We start from the raw sequence: 12680 nt of genomic DNA, 5'->3' as shown, positions 1-12680 counted from the left end.
TTGTTTGTTTTCTCTTATTTCCATGAGCAGTGGTTCGTTCTCCTTGAAGAGATCCTTCACTTCCCTTGTTACCTGTATTCCTAAGTATTTTATGCTCTTTGTAGCAATTGTGAATGGAAGTTCATTCATGATTTGTCTCTCTGCTTGTCTAATGTTAGTATATAGGAATGCGTGTGATTTTTGCACATTGATTTTGTATCCTGAGATTGCTGAGGTTGTTTATCGACTTAAGAAGTTTTTGGGCTGAGATGATGGGGTTTTCTAGATATAGGATCATATCATCTACAAACAGAGACAGTTTGACTTCCTCAGTTCCTATCTGAATACACTTTATTTCTGTCTCTTCCCTGATTGTCCTGGCCAGAATGTCCAATAGTATGTTGGATAGGAGTGGTGAAAGAGGGCACCCTTGTATTGTGCCAATTTTCAAGGGGAATTAAGCAAATTTTTTCCTAGCCTCCTCTTTTTACTTTTTCATGAATTTTCATAGGAAATATTCATATAAAAAGTAAGATAATGTATTTAACTACACTCCGGTAATAATAAAGGGGAAGCTTAAGAGATGCTAAGAAGATCACCTTTACTATGGAAATCTAAATCTACTGTTGAAAATTTCTCACCATGCAATCAATTGGATTGTTGCCAAGTTGGGCCAGTTGGATAATTAAGAGAACTTTAAACAATGTCTCATACTTTGGTGATTTAATAGTAAAAATAAGATCAAATATACTATACTGTAAATGATTGCTCAAAATTTAGCACTTTTGTTGCTTGGGAGTAAAAAACAAAAACAAGGAAAATAATAACAATAGTTACAATAATAATAAGCAAAACCCTGATCTTAATTGAATTTTACTAGACCAGCACTAAGTGACAAAATATCAACATCTTTACTGATATTGTATGTATTTGCCCATAAACATTGACTAAGTATCTGCTATCTGCCAGATATTTTAATAGGCAATGAGAGACAAAAAGTCTAATAAGACAATCTCTAGCTTCTGATAAATGATACTATAGAAATTTACAGAAATTTATGTCACCACATAACGATGTCAGTGGGGGCGAGTGCACGGGGTTCACAGACGAGAGACTAACACAGCTTAGGAGAGTTGAAAAGCAGATTTGATTAGGATGAGTAAGACTTTGTCAGATGAAGCGAGAGGGTAGGAATCTCAGCCTACAATGAAGTGTTCAAAAAGGCAGACTTTTGAAAGTGTGTCAGAGAATATAGGGCAAGGAAGAAGCATGGATAGATATTTTGGAGTAAATTTATGAAAGACTTGATGTGCCTTACTAAGAGACTTAGAGTTTATGTTGCAGACAGAAGGTGACTCATAAAACTTAAATGAGCTAGGGGTATTTAGTGACTCCTGAGTCTAGGTGAGAAAGCCAAAAGATGAAAAATAAAATTTTATAGGATCTGCACAGTAAGGAGAAAGAAAGAAGTTTTAAAAAGGAAGGAAGAAGGAAAGAAGAGAAAGAAGGAAACAAGGATGATCCTAGGACTATACAGTCATTACATAAAATTGTGGAATAAAGAAATATACTTCTGTATACAATATAAATCTATCATGTGTATCATGTGTAAAATAAAATATAGAGCACATATACTAATAAATGCCTGACATTCACATAGTTCTTTTTTTTCTTTTGGTTGTTTTTTGTGTTTCTTTTTTTGTCCCCATTCCACTGGGATATATAGCTCTTTACAGTTTACAATACATGTTTATGTTTATAACCTTATTTAATTATTAGAGCCATCACAAAGAAAGGCAGTATCTCCATGTAGGTCTAAAAGTTAGACAACTCATGTGGAGCAACTACAAACTACAAGCACTGGATTCTAAACCCAGCTCTTAGCCCCCAATGCCAGTGTCCTTGCAATTAAAGCAGCAATTTATACACAGAGTGAATGTATTCGAGAAAATTTGACATGTGCATAAGTTCAGATTTAGTTTATACATTCAAATATCAAGCAACCTGAGCACCAAAGCTTAAGTAAAAGAAGGAGCAAAACCAGACATGAGTACTTCAGTAAATAGAGCAAACAATTCAGAGGTCTGCATGTTGTTTGTTAGGATTCACCTTCTTTGTGGGAATAAAGTTGATTCTTTTATCTTTTTACTTCTCCCTAATCCCAACTTCTCTACACCACGCTTCTTCAGTCCAAACTGATGAAACTTTAGTCCACCAGCACTGCCTCAAAAACAAGACATGCTAAACACACACACACACACACACACGAGAAAGATAGGTGAAAGAGTCTCATAGGTTAACTTGACCACCATTTCTTTGATATAATTTAAAGCATGAAGTCCAGAGAGCCTAATGGCTTGACAAATGTGGCACCCTAATTGGCAGGAGAGCTGAGTCTGAACCCCAGGCTCTCTAACCTTCCATCCGTGGAGGTTTCCACAGCCTCCAGCCAAGAATCATTGGATATATTCTGCCAAGAAGAAAACTGAAAGAAGGAGAGACTCCCAGCAATGCCCATCTGGGACCCGAAACGGGGAGGAAGCCGGCCTACTGCAATGTTTCCCAGACTTTTAGATTTCATGGAGCAACAACATTTCAAATAAATATATAAGTTCCATCATTGGGCTGCCAATATTTTAATTTTGCCAAGAGAAGACATTTTTAAACAAACAAAGGCAAAAGAAATATAAATGACTTTCACCACAATTTCACCCAAAAACACATTGCCGTATCAAAGTTTAGGACACTCTTACTATGGAACGAAGTCTGCTCTATGGAAAATTCACCTTATTGTGGCCTTTTTTTCTAAATAGCTGAGGATTAATGTATGCTTTATCCTGCACCAGCACTGGGCTGATGGCCAAGATTTAGGAACTACAGTAATATGGGAATAAGCCCTAAACTAAGTATGAGAGGACCAGGCTTTAGTCACTCACTATCACTCAAAGACTGTGCAACATGGGCCCCAGCTCTGAATATCAGACTAGCTCATTTAGATTTCCAATCAGCTCTAGAATTCTAGCATTCTAGGAAGAGTTAAATATCTAAATCAGACCAACCCTACAGATGCCACCTGAGAACCCAGGGATTTCAGAAAGCCTGTTTCCCAGGTCTTGTCCTCTCAAGCCTCAGGGGAAAATTTGGGCAGATGGGAAATAATAGCTGCTCAACCTGGCATGAAACACTTCATGTAAGTCCACTAGTAGCTTTAAAATCACAGCACAGGAGACAAAAATCAGGCTGATCAGAACTCTGGATATTTAAATTCTCAATTGCCCTGTGCCTTTTTTTCCTGTGGTAACTATGATTTCTGACATCATATTGCTCCTATCCTTGTAGGAAAAAACAGCAACAGAAGAAGGAAAGAGGAGAGAATGGGGAGCAGACACTAAGGTGTAGTGAAAGGAGGGAAATGAAGGCTAAATCTAATGATGTGAATCCTCTTTGAAAGTAAGCCATGTCAGACACTGCTCTTTACAAAGAGTCTCCAATCTCAGTCTCTGCTGGTACATTCAACCCCTTGTGTGTCCATAACTAAAAAATATAAGTAGGGGGATGGAACAGAACTTTGCAATTCATCAACAGAGGAATCCTATTTCATCCTTCTCGTCCAGGGGCCTGCAGAGGGAGGACTGAAAACCTGCACATTCAGTTAAATCTTAATGAGGCCTTTAAAAGTTACTTTGGATCAAATACAGAGTGAAAGTGCAGAGATGAAACCACAGGAAACCTAGAAACAACAAGGTGGAAGCGGATTTAACTAAGAATTTCCTTCCCTCAGTCTCTTTTAGTCACATCCATAATATAATTACAGCCTAGCATTTGCATTTAATTATATAGTGTTGAGAAACACTCTGAACTTTATAGCAAAGCTGAACCAAAAAGCTTTATTGCCAATAGGTTTTGTAGTTCCAATGTGGGGAAGGAATTGCAGAACAGGCAAATACAAATCTTGGCTAAATAGAACAGAATGAAGATGTTTATGATCATGCCAAGCATAGACATATTTGCAGAAAGTATGGTACAAATAAACAAATGTTACAAATTTGCTTAGGCAAATAGAAAACTCTCAGTAAATGTTAGGTGTTATCATCATCATATTTGCAAAAAATGATTCAAGATTTTTTTTTTAACTTCCATGCCAATAAAATAAAATCTACAGAAGAGTTACTGTAAGGCCTTTGAGCTACCTTTTTTAAGGAAAACCCACAGCATTGAGTTGAGCCATATACACCTTCTTTGGTGTTATTCCACTTCCTTTTCTTCCATCCTAAACTCCAGAGGTGTTAAAAAGAGGGTAAGGTCTTTCCTTGGGGTGGATTTTGTGGTACCAACCACAGGAATTTCGCATGACTTTAGTGCCTAAGTAATTGCTATCATGAAAATTCCTGATTTTTCAAAAATAAATGATGCATAAAAGGCACATAAAAGTTCAGTTAATAAGTCCCAACGCGTTCAAGAACGTATCATAGCTCAGCCAATGGAACTAGTTTTTTATTCAGTGGAGACCTCTTAAATGCATTGCCTCAGTGCACAGTAAATCTATTCTTTTAGCAGGTTTATTCCTTTATCTGGTAGTCAATTAAATAGCCCTTCATGAAATGTAGCAATGACATACATTTGTGGAGGGAGGTATATTCTTATAACTTGTCTGATTATCTTCAGGCTTTAGCATGTATTATTTATGAGTGTTATTTCTTGAGCAGGTTTACGTTTTCATCAAGTAATCATGAACACATTTTAAGTATAAATATGAGTCGATAGCAACTGGAAACCACCATGGTTTTAACCAGGTTCATTCTTGCACAAATATCTCATTCAATTTTGAAGAAATTGTATTTTGAGAATAAAATTTATTTTGTCATTTTCCCTCCTCACTTTTCAAATTGTAATACCTCTACTACAAAGAAAAGCAATCATCGCTGTTGCATGCATTCAACTAAATATTTCTAGCTATAGAAATGCCATCAGCTTATTTCATACATCTAAGATGAACCGAGAGAAAGCTTTTAAAATGCAACAGCATCTATGATAATTCTTCAACCTAAGAGGAACTTTGCAGAATAAATGTCAGAAAAATGTATTGACACACTTTTGTGGGTGATAGAATATGATCAGATTTTTAATATTTGGCTGTTAGATTTTGGTTGTTGCTTGTTTTTGTTAAAATTTTCATCTGATCATTGAATCACTTTTTCTGTTGTAAAAATGGTTAAAAACTGAAAGTTATTATTATTCTATTTTTAAAGATGGAATCTTTAACTAAATATTTAAAAATTTATTTCATTCATGAAACGATTGAAATATAAGATGAATCAAGAATTATAATTTTGCCTCTAATCTTATTATTAAACCAGCATTTTAGGCAACCATCCTGTGTTCAATTAAATATTTTTTGAATCATCATTATTTTGGAAATAATTAAAGTAGCAACATGGTTGGCTGGCATTATTTCCTATACTACTATAATCTTTAAGTGTAGGAATTAGCTGGTCTTTAATTAAGGAATATTATGATACAGTAATGATATGACATTCTTTTTTATGACTATAGCTCGGGTTATAATGTGACAAGGAAAAAAATGTAATGTTTCCAAAATGACAGTTTCTTAGATTTGTGTTGCCTGAGGTAGTTCAGCTGAACAATAAACTATAATTTGATTGATGGAAAATTGAAGTGGTCCATCTAATCTGCCAGTCTAGCCTACCTCGGCTTGGTTTTGCATGTATGATGATGTATCACACTTTTATAGATAATGTTGTTTGTATTAGGAGATTTTTTTCTCCCACATAAAAAAGAAGGACTTTATTTCACAAAAATGATCAAAATATTATGCCATAGATTAACATGGAATCCAATTTGTTGGAGTATAAGTTAAATGTAGAAGACTAAATGATACAAATAAAGCCTCAGAATACAGTTATTGGTTGGAGATAAATTAGCCATGTACTGATGGTAGAATTATTAAGTCTGGGGAAAGGTGACATCTGCACCTAGAAAAGCAATCAGACTATAGCTAGTCCACCTTTTTAAAAAAATAAATGCTGCCTTAATCAAGAGAAATCTTATATACATGAATTATATTAAGACTCCTAAGCTCTAGAGTAAAAAACATATTCTTTTGTATTATACTTTAAGTTCCGGTTTACATGTGCAGAACGTGCAGTTTTGTTACATAGGTACTACGTGCCATGGTGGTTTGCTGCACCCATCAACCCGTCATCTACATTAGGTATTTCTCCTAACGTTGTCTCTCGCCTGACCCCCCCACCCCGCAACAGGCGCCGGTGTGTGATGTTCCCCTCCTTGTCTCCATGTGTTCTCATTGTTCAACTCCCACTTATAAGTGAGAACATGTGGTGTTTGGTTTTCTGATCTTGTGATAGTTTGTTGAGAATGATGGTTTCCAGCTTCATCCATGTCCCTGCAAAGGACATGAACTCATCCTTTTTTATGGCTGCATAGTATTTCATGGTATATATGTGCCACATTTTCTTAATCCAGTCTGCCATTGATGGACATTTGGGTTGGTTCCAAGTCTTTGCTATTGTGAATAGTGCCACAATAAACATACATGTGCATGTGTCTTTATATTAGAATGATTTATAATCTTTTGGGTATACACCCAGTAATGGGATTGCTGGGTCAAATGGTATTTCCAGTTCTAGATCCTTGAGGAATCACCACACTGTCTTCCACAATGGTTGAACTAAGTTACACCCCTACCAACAGTGTAAAAGCATTCCTAATTTTCCAACACCCCTCCAGCATCTGTTGTTTCCTGATTTTTTAATGATCGCCATTCTAACTGGAGTGAGATGGTATCTCATTGTGGTTTTGATTTGCTTTTCTCTGACGACAAGTGATGATAAGCATTTTTTCATATGTCTGTTGGCTGCATAAATGTCTTCTTTTGAGAAGTGTCTGTTCTTATCCTTTGCCCATTTTTTGGTGGGGTTGTTTGCTTTTTTCTTGGAAATTTGTTTAAGTTCTTTGTAGATTCTGGATAGTAGCCCTTTGTCAGATGATTGATTGCACAAATTTTCGCTCATTCTGTAGGTGCTGTTCACTCTGATGATAGTTTCTTTTGCTGTGCAGAAGCTCTTTAGTTTAATTAGACCCCATTTGTCAATTTTGGCTTTTGTTGCCATTGCTTTTGGTGTTTTAGACATGAAGTCTTTGCCCATGCCTATATATGTCCTGAATGGTATTGCCCAGGTTTTCTTCTAGGATTTTTATGGTCCTAGCCCTTACATTTAAGTCTTTGACCCATCCTGAGTTGATTTTTGTATAAGGTATAAGGAAGGAGTCCACTTTCAATTTTCTGCATATGGCTAGCCAGTTTTCCCAACACCATTTATTAAGTAGGGAATCTTTTCTCCATTGCTTGTGTGTGTCAGATTTCTCAAAGATCAGAGAGTGGTAGATGTGTGGTGTTATTTCTGAGGCCTCTGTTCTGTTCCATTGGTCTATGTATCTGTTTTGGTACCAGTACCATGCTCTTTTGATTACTGTGGCCTTGTAGTAAAGTTTGAAGTCAGGTAGCATGATGCCTCCAGCTTTGTTCTTCTTACCCAGGATTATCTTGGCTATGCAGGCTCTTTTTTGGTTCCATATGAAGTTTAAAGTAGTTTTTTCCAATTCTGTGAAGAAAGTCAGTGGTAGCTTGATGGGGATAGCACTGAATCTATAAATTATTTTGTGCATTATGGCCATTTTCATGGTATTGATTCTTCCTATCCATGAGCATGGAATGCTTTTCCATTGGTTTGTGTCCTTTCTTATTTTCTTGAGCAGTGGTTTGTAGTTTTCCTTGAAGAGGCCCTTCACATTGCTTGTAAGTTGTATTTCTAGGTATTTTATTCTCTTAGTAGCAATTGTGAATGGGAGATCACTCATTATTTGCCTCTCTGTCTGCTATTGGTATGTAACAATGCTTGTGATTTTTGCACATTGATTTTGTATCCTGAGACTTTGCTGAAGTTGCTTATCAACTTAAGGAGATTTGGGGCTGCAATGATGGGGTTTTCTAAATATACAATAATGTCATCTGCAAACAGAAACAATTTGACTTCCTCTCTTCCTATTTGAATACCCTTTATTGCTTTCTCTTGCCTGATTGCCCTGGCCAGAACTTCCAATACTATGTTGAATAGGAGTGGTGAGAAAGGGCATCCTTGTCTTGTGCCTGTTTTCAAAGGGAATGCTTCCAGTTTTTACCCATTCAGTATGATATTGGCTGTGAGTCTGTCATAAATAGCTCTTATTATGTTGAGATATGTTCCTTTGATACCTTGGTTATTTAGAGATTTTACAATGAAAGGCTGTTTAATTTTGTTGAAGGCCTTTTCTGCATCTGTTGAGATAATCATGTGGTTTTTGTCATTGGTTCTGTTTATGTACTGGATTATGTTTATTGATTTGTGTATGTTGAACTAGCCTTGCATCCCAGGGATGAAGCCGACTTGATTGTGGTGGATAAGTTTTTCGATGTGCTGCTGGATTTGGTTTGCCAGTATTTTATTGAGGATTTTTGCATCGATGTTCATCAGGGATATTGGCCTAAAATTCTCTTTTTTTGTTGTGTTTCTGCCAGGTTTTGGTAACAAGATGATGCTGGCCTCATAAAATGAGTTAGGGAGGATTCCTTCTTTTTCTGTTGATTGGAATAGCTTCAGATAAAATAGTACCAGCTCCTCTTTGTACCTCTGGTAAAATTCGGCTGTGAACTTGTCTGGTCCTAGACTTTTTTTGGTTGTTAGGCTATTAATTACTGCCTCAGTTTCAGAACCTGTTATTGGCCTATTCAGAAATTCAACTTCTTCCTGGTTTAGTCTTGGGAGGGTGTATGTGTCCAGGAATTTATCCATTTCCTCTAGATTTTCTAGTTTATTCGCATAGAGGTGTTTATAGCATTCTCTGATGGTAGCTTTTATTTCTGTGGGATCAGTAGTGATATCCCCTGTATCATTGTTTTAATTGTGCCTTTTTTTTTTTTTTTTTTTGCTGTTGCCCAGGCTTGAGTGCAGTGGCGCGATCTCGGCTCACTGCAAGCTCCGCCTCCTGGGTTCACGCCATTCTCCTGCCTCAGCCTCCTGAGTAGCTGGGACTACAGGGGCCCGCCACCGCGCCCGGCTAATTTTTTGTATTTTTAGTAGAGACGGGGTTTCACCGTGGTCTCGATCTCCTGACCTTGTGATCCGCCCGCCTCGGCCTCCCAAAGTGCTGGGATTACAGGCTTGAGCCACCGCGCCCGGCCTATGCCTATTTGTTTTTTCTCTCTTTTCTTCTTTATTAGTCATGCTAGGGGTTTATTTTGTTGATCTTTTCAAAAAACCATCTGCTGGTTTCATTGATTTTTTGAAGGTTTTCTTTTGTTTGTTTGTTTGTTTGTTTCTCTATCTCCTTCAGTTCTGCTCCGATCTTAGTTATTTCTTATCTTCTGCTAGCTATTGAATTTGTGTGCTCTTGCTTCTCTAGTTCTTTTAATTGTGATGTTAAGGTGTCAGTTTTAGATCTCTCCTGCTTTCTCTCGTGGGCATTTAGTGCTATAAATTTCCCTCTAAACACTGCTTTAAATGTGTCCCAGAGATTCTGGTACGTTGTTTCTTTGTTCTCGTTGGTTTCAAAGAGCTTCTTTATTTCTGCCTTTGTTTCGTTATTTACCCAGTAGTAATTCAGGAGCAGGTTGTTCAGTTTCCATGTAGTTGTGTGGTTTTGAGTGAGATTCTTAATCCTGAATTCTAATTTGATTGCACCGTGGTCTGAGAGACTGTTTGTTATGATTTCTGTTCTTTTATATTTGCTGAGTAGTGTTTTACTTCCAATTATGTGGTCAATTTTAGAATAAGTGTGATGTGGTGCTGAGAAGAATGTATATTCTGTTGATTTGGGCTGGAGAGTTCTGTAGATGTCTATTAGGTCTGGTTGGTCCAGAGCTGAGTTCAAGTGCTGGATATCCTTATTGATTTTCTGTCTCATTGATCTGTCTAATATTGACGACGGAGTGTTAAAGTCTCCCATTATTATTGTGTGGGAATCTAAGTCTCTTAGTAGGTTTCTGAGAACTTGCTTTATGAATCTGAGGGCTCCTGTATTAGGTGCATATATGTTTAGGATAGTTAGCTCTTCTTGTTTAATTGATCCTTTACCATTATGTAATGACCTTCTTTGTCTCTTTTGATCTTTGTTGATTTAAAGTCTGTTTTATCAGAGACTAGAATTGCAACCCCTGCCTTTTTTTTTTTTTTTTTTTTTTTTGCTTTTCATTTGCTGGGTAGATCTTTCTCTATCCCTTTATTTTGAGCCTATGTGTATCTTTGCAAATGAGATGAGTCTCCTGAGTACAGCACACTGATGGATCTTGAATCTTTATCCAATTTGCCAGTCTGTGTCTTTTAATTGGGGCATTCAGCTCATTTACATTTAAGATTAATATTGTTATGTGTGAATTTGATCCTGTCATTATGATGCTAGCAGGTTATTTTGCCTGTTAATTGATGCAGTTTCTTCATAGCATTGATGGTCTTTACCATTTGGCGTGTTTTTCCAGTGGCTGGTACCAGTTGTTCCTTTCCATGTTTAGTGCTTCCTTCAGGAGCTCTTATAAGGCAGGCCTAGTGGTGACTAAATCTCTCACATTTGCCTGTCTATAAAAGGTTTTATTTCCTCTTCACTTATAAAGCTTAGTTTGGCTGCATATGAAATTCTGGGTTGAAAATTCTTTTCTTTAAGAATGTTGAATATTGGCCCCCACTCTATTCTGGTGTGTAGGGTTTCTGCAGAGAAATTCACTGTTAGTCTGATGGGCTTCCCTTTGTGGGTAACCCGACCTTTCTCTCTGACTGCCCTTAGCAATTTTTCCTTTATTTCAACCTTGGTGAATCTGACAATTATGTGTCTTGGGGTTGCTCTTCTTGAAGAGTATCTTTGTGGTGTTCTCTGTATTTCCTGAATTTGAATATTGCCTGCCTTGCTAGGTTGGGAAAATTCTCCTGGATAATATCCCGAAGAGTGTTTTCTAACTTGGTTCCATTCTCCCCGTCACTTTCAGGTACACCAATCAAATGTAAATTTGGTCTTTTCACACAGTCCCATATTTCTTGGAGGTTTTGTTCATTTCTTTTCACTCTTTTTTTTTTCTCTAATCTTGTCTTCTCGCTTTATTTCATTAATTTTATCTTCAATCACTGGTATCCTTCCTTCCGCTTGATCAAATTGGCTATTGAAATTTGTCTATGCTTCATGAAGTTCTCGTGCTGTGGTTTTCAACTCCATCAGGTCCTTTAAAGTCTTCTCTGCACTGGTTATTCTCGTTACCCATTCGTCTAACCTTTTTTCAAGGTTTTTAGCTTCCATGCGATGCATTAGAACATGCTCCTTTAGCTCAGAGAAGTTTGTTATTACCAATCTGCTGAAGCCTACTTCTGTCAACTTGTCAAATTCATTCTCCATCCAGTTTTGTTCCCTTGCTGGTGAGGAGTTGTGTTCCTTTGGAGGAGAAGAGGCATTCTGGTTTTGGGAATTTTTGGCCTTTCTGCTCTGGTTTCTCCCCATCTTTGTGGTTTTATTTACCTTTGGTCTTTGCTGGTGGTGACCTACAGAAGGGGTTTTGTTGTAGATGTCCTTTTCGTTGATGTTGATGCTATTCCTTTCTGTCTGTTAGTTTTCCCTCTAACAGACAGGCTTCTCAGCTGCAGGTCTGTTGGAATTTGCTGGAGGTTCACTCCAGACCTGTTTGCCTGAGTATTAGCATCGGAGGCTATAGAACAGCAAATATTGCTGCCTGATCCTTCCACTGGAAGCTTTGTCCCAGAGGGTCACCCGCCTGTATGAAGTGTCTCTCAGCCCCTACTGGGAGATGTCTCCCAGTCAGGCTACAAGGGGGTCAGGGACCCATTGAGGAGGCAGTCTGTCCATTATCGAAGCTCGAACATCATGCTGGGAGAACCACTACTCTCTTCAGAGCTATCTGGAAGGGATGTTTAAGTCTGGAGAAGCTGTCTGCTTCCTTTTGTTCAGATATGCCCTGCCCCCAGAGGCGGAATCTAGAGAGGCAGTAGGCCTTGCTGCACTGCTGTGGGCTCTTCCCAGTTTGAGTTTCCCTGCTACTTTGTTTACACTGTGAGCATAGAACTGCCTACACAAGCCTCAGCAATGGTGGACGCCCCTGCCCGTCAAGCTGCAGTGTCCCAGGTCAATCTCAGACTGCTGTGTTAGCAGTGAGCAAGGCTCCGTGGGCATGGGACCTGCCAAGCCAGATACAGGAGGGGATCTCCTGGTCTGCCAGTTGTGAAAACCATTGGAAAAGCACAGTATTTGGACAGAAGTGTACTATTCCTCCAGGTACAGTCACTCATGGCTTCCCTTGGCTAGGAAAGGGAAATCCTCTGACCACTTGCACTTCCCAGGTGAGGAGATGCCCTGCCCTGCTTCGGCTCACCCTCCATGGGCTGCACTCACTGTCCAACCAGTCCCAGTGAGATGAACCATGTACCTCTGTTGGAAATGCAGCAATCACCCGTCTTCTGCATCGATATCGCTGGGTGCTGTAGACCGGAGCTGTTTCTATTCGGCCATCTTGGAAGTGCCTCCTAAAAAACGTATTTGAAAAATAATAAAAGAACAATAAACATCACTAAACAGCTTAACCACGTGCAAATTCAAATAACAAATTGGTAAACAAAGAACATGAGGCTATG

The sequence above is a fragment of the Macaca thibetana genome, chromosome 8 (assembly GCF_024542745.1).
Source record: "Macaca thibetana thibetana isolate TM-01 chromosome 8, ASM2454274v1, whole genome shotgun sequence".
Lineage (NCBI taxonomy): Eukaryota > Metazoa > Chordata > Mammalia > Primates > Cercopithecidae > Macaca > Macaca thibetana.
Note: the sequence above shows the minus strand (reverse complement) of the source record.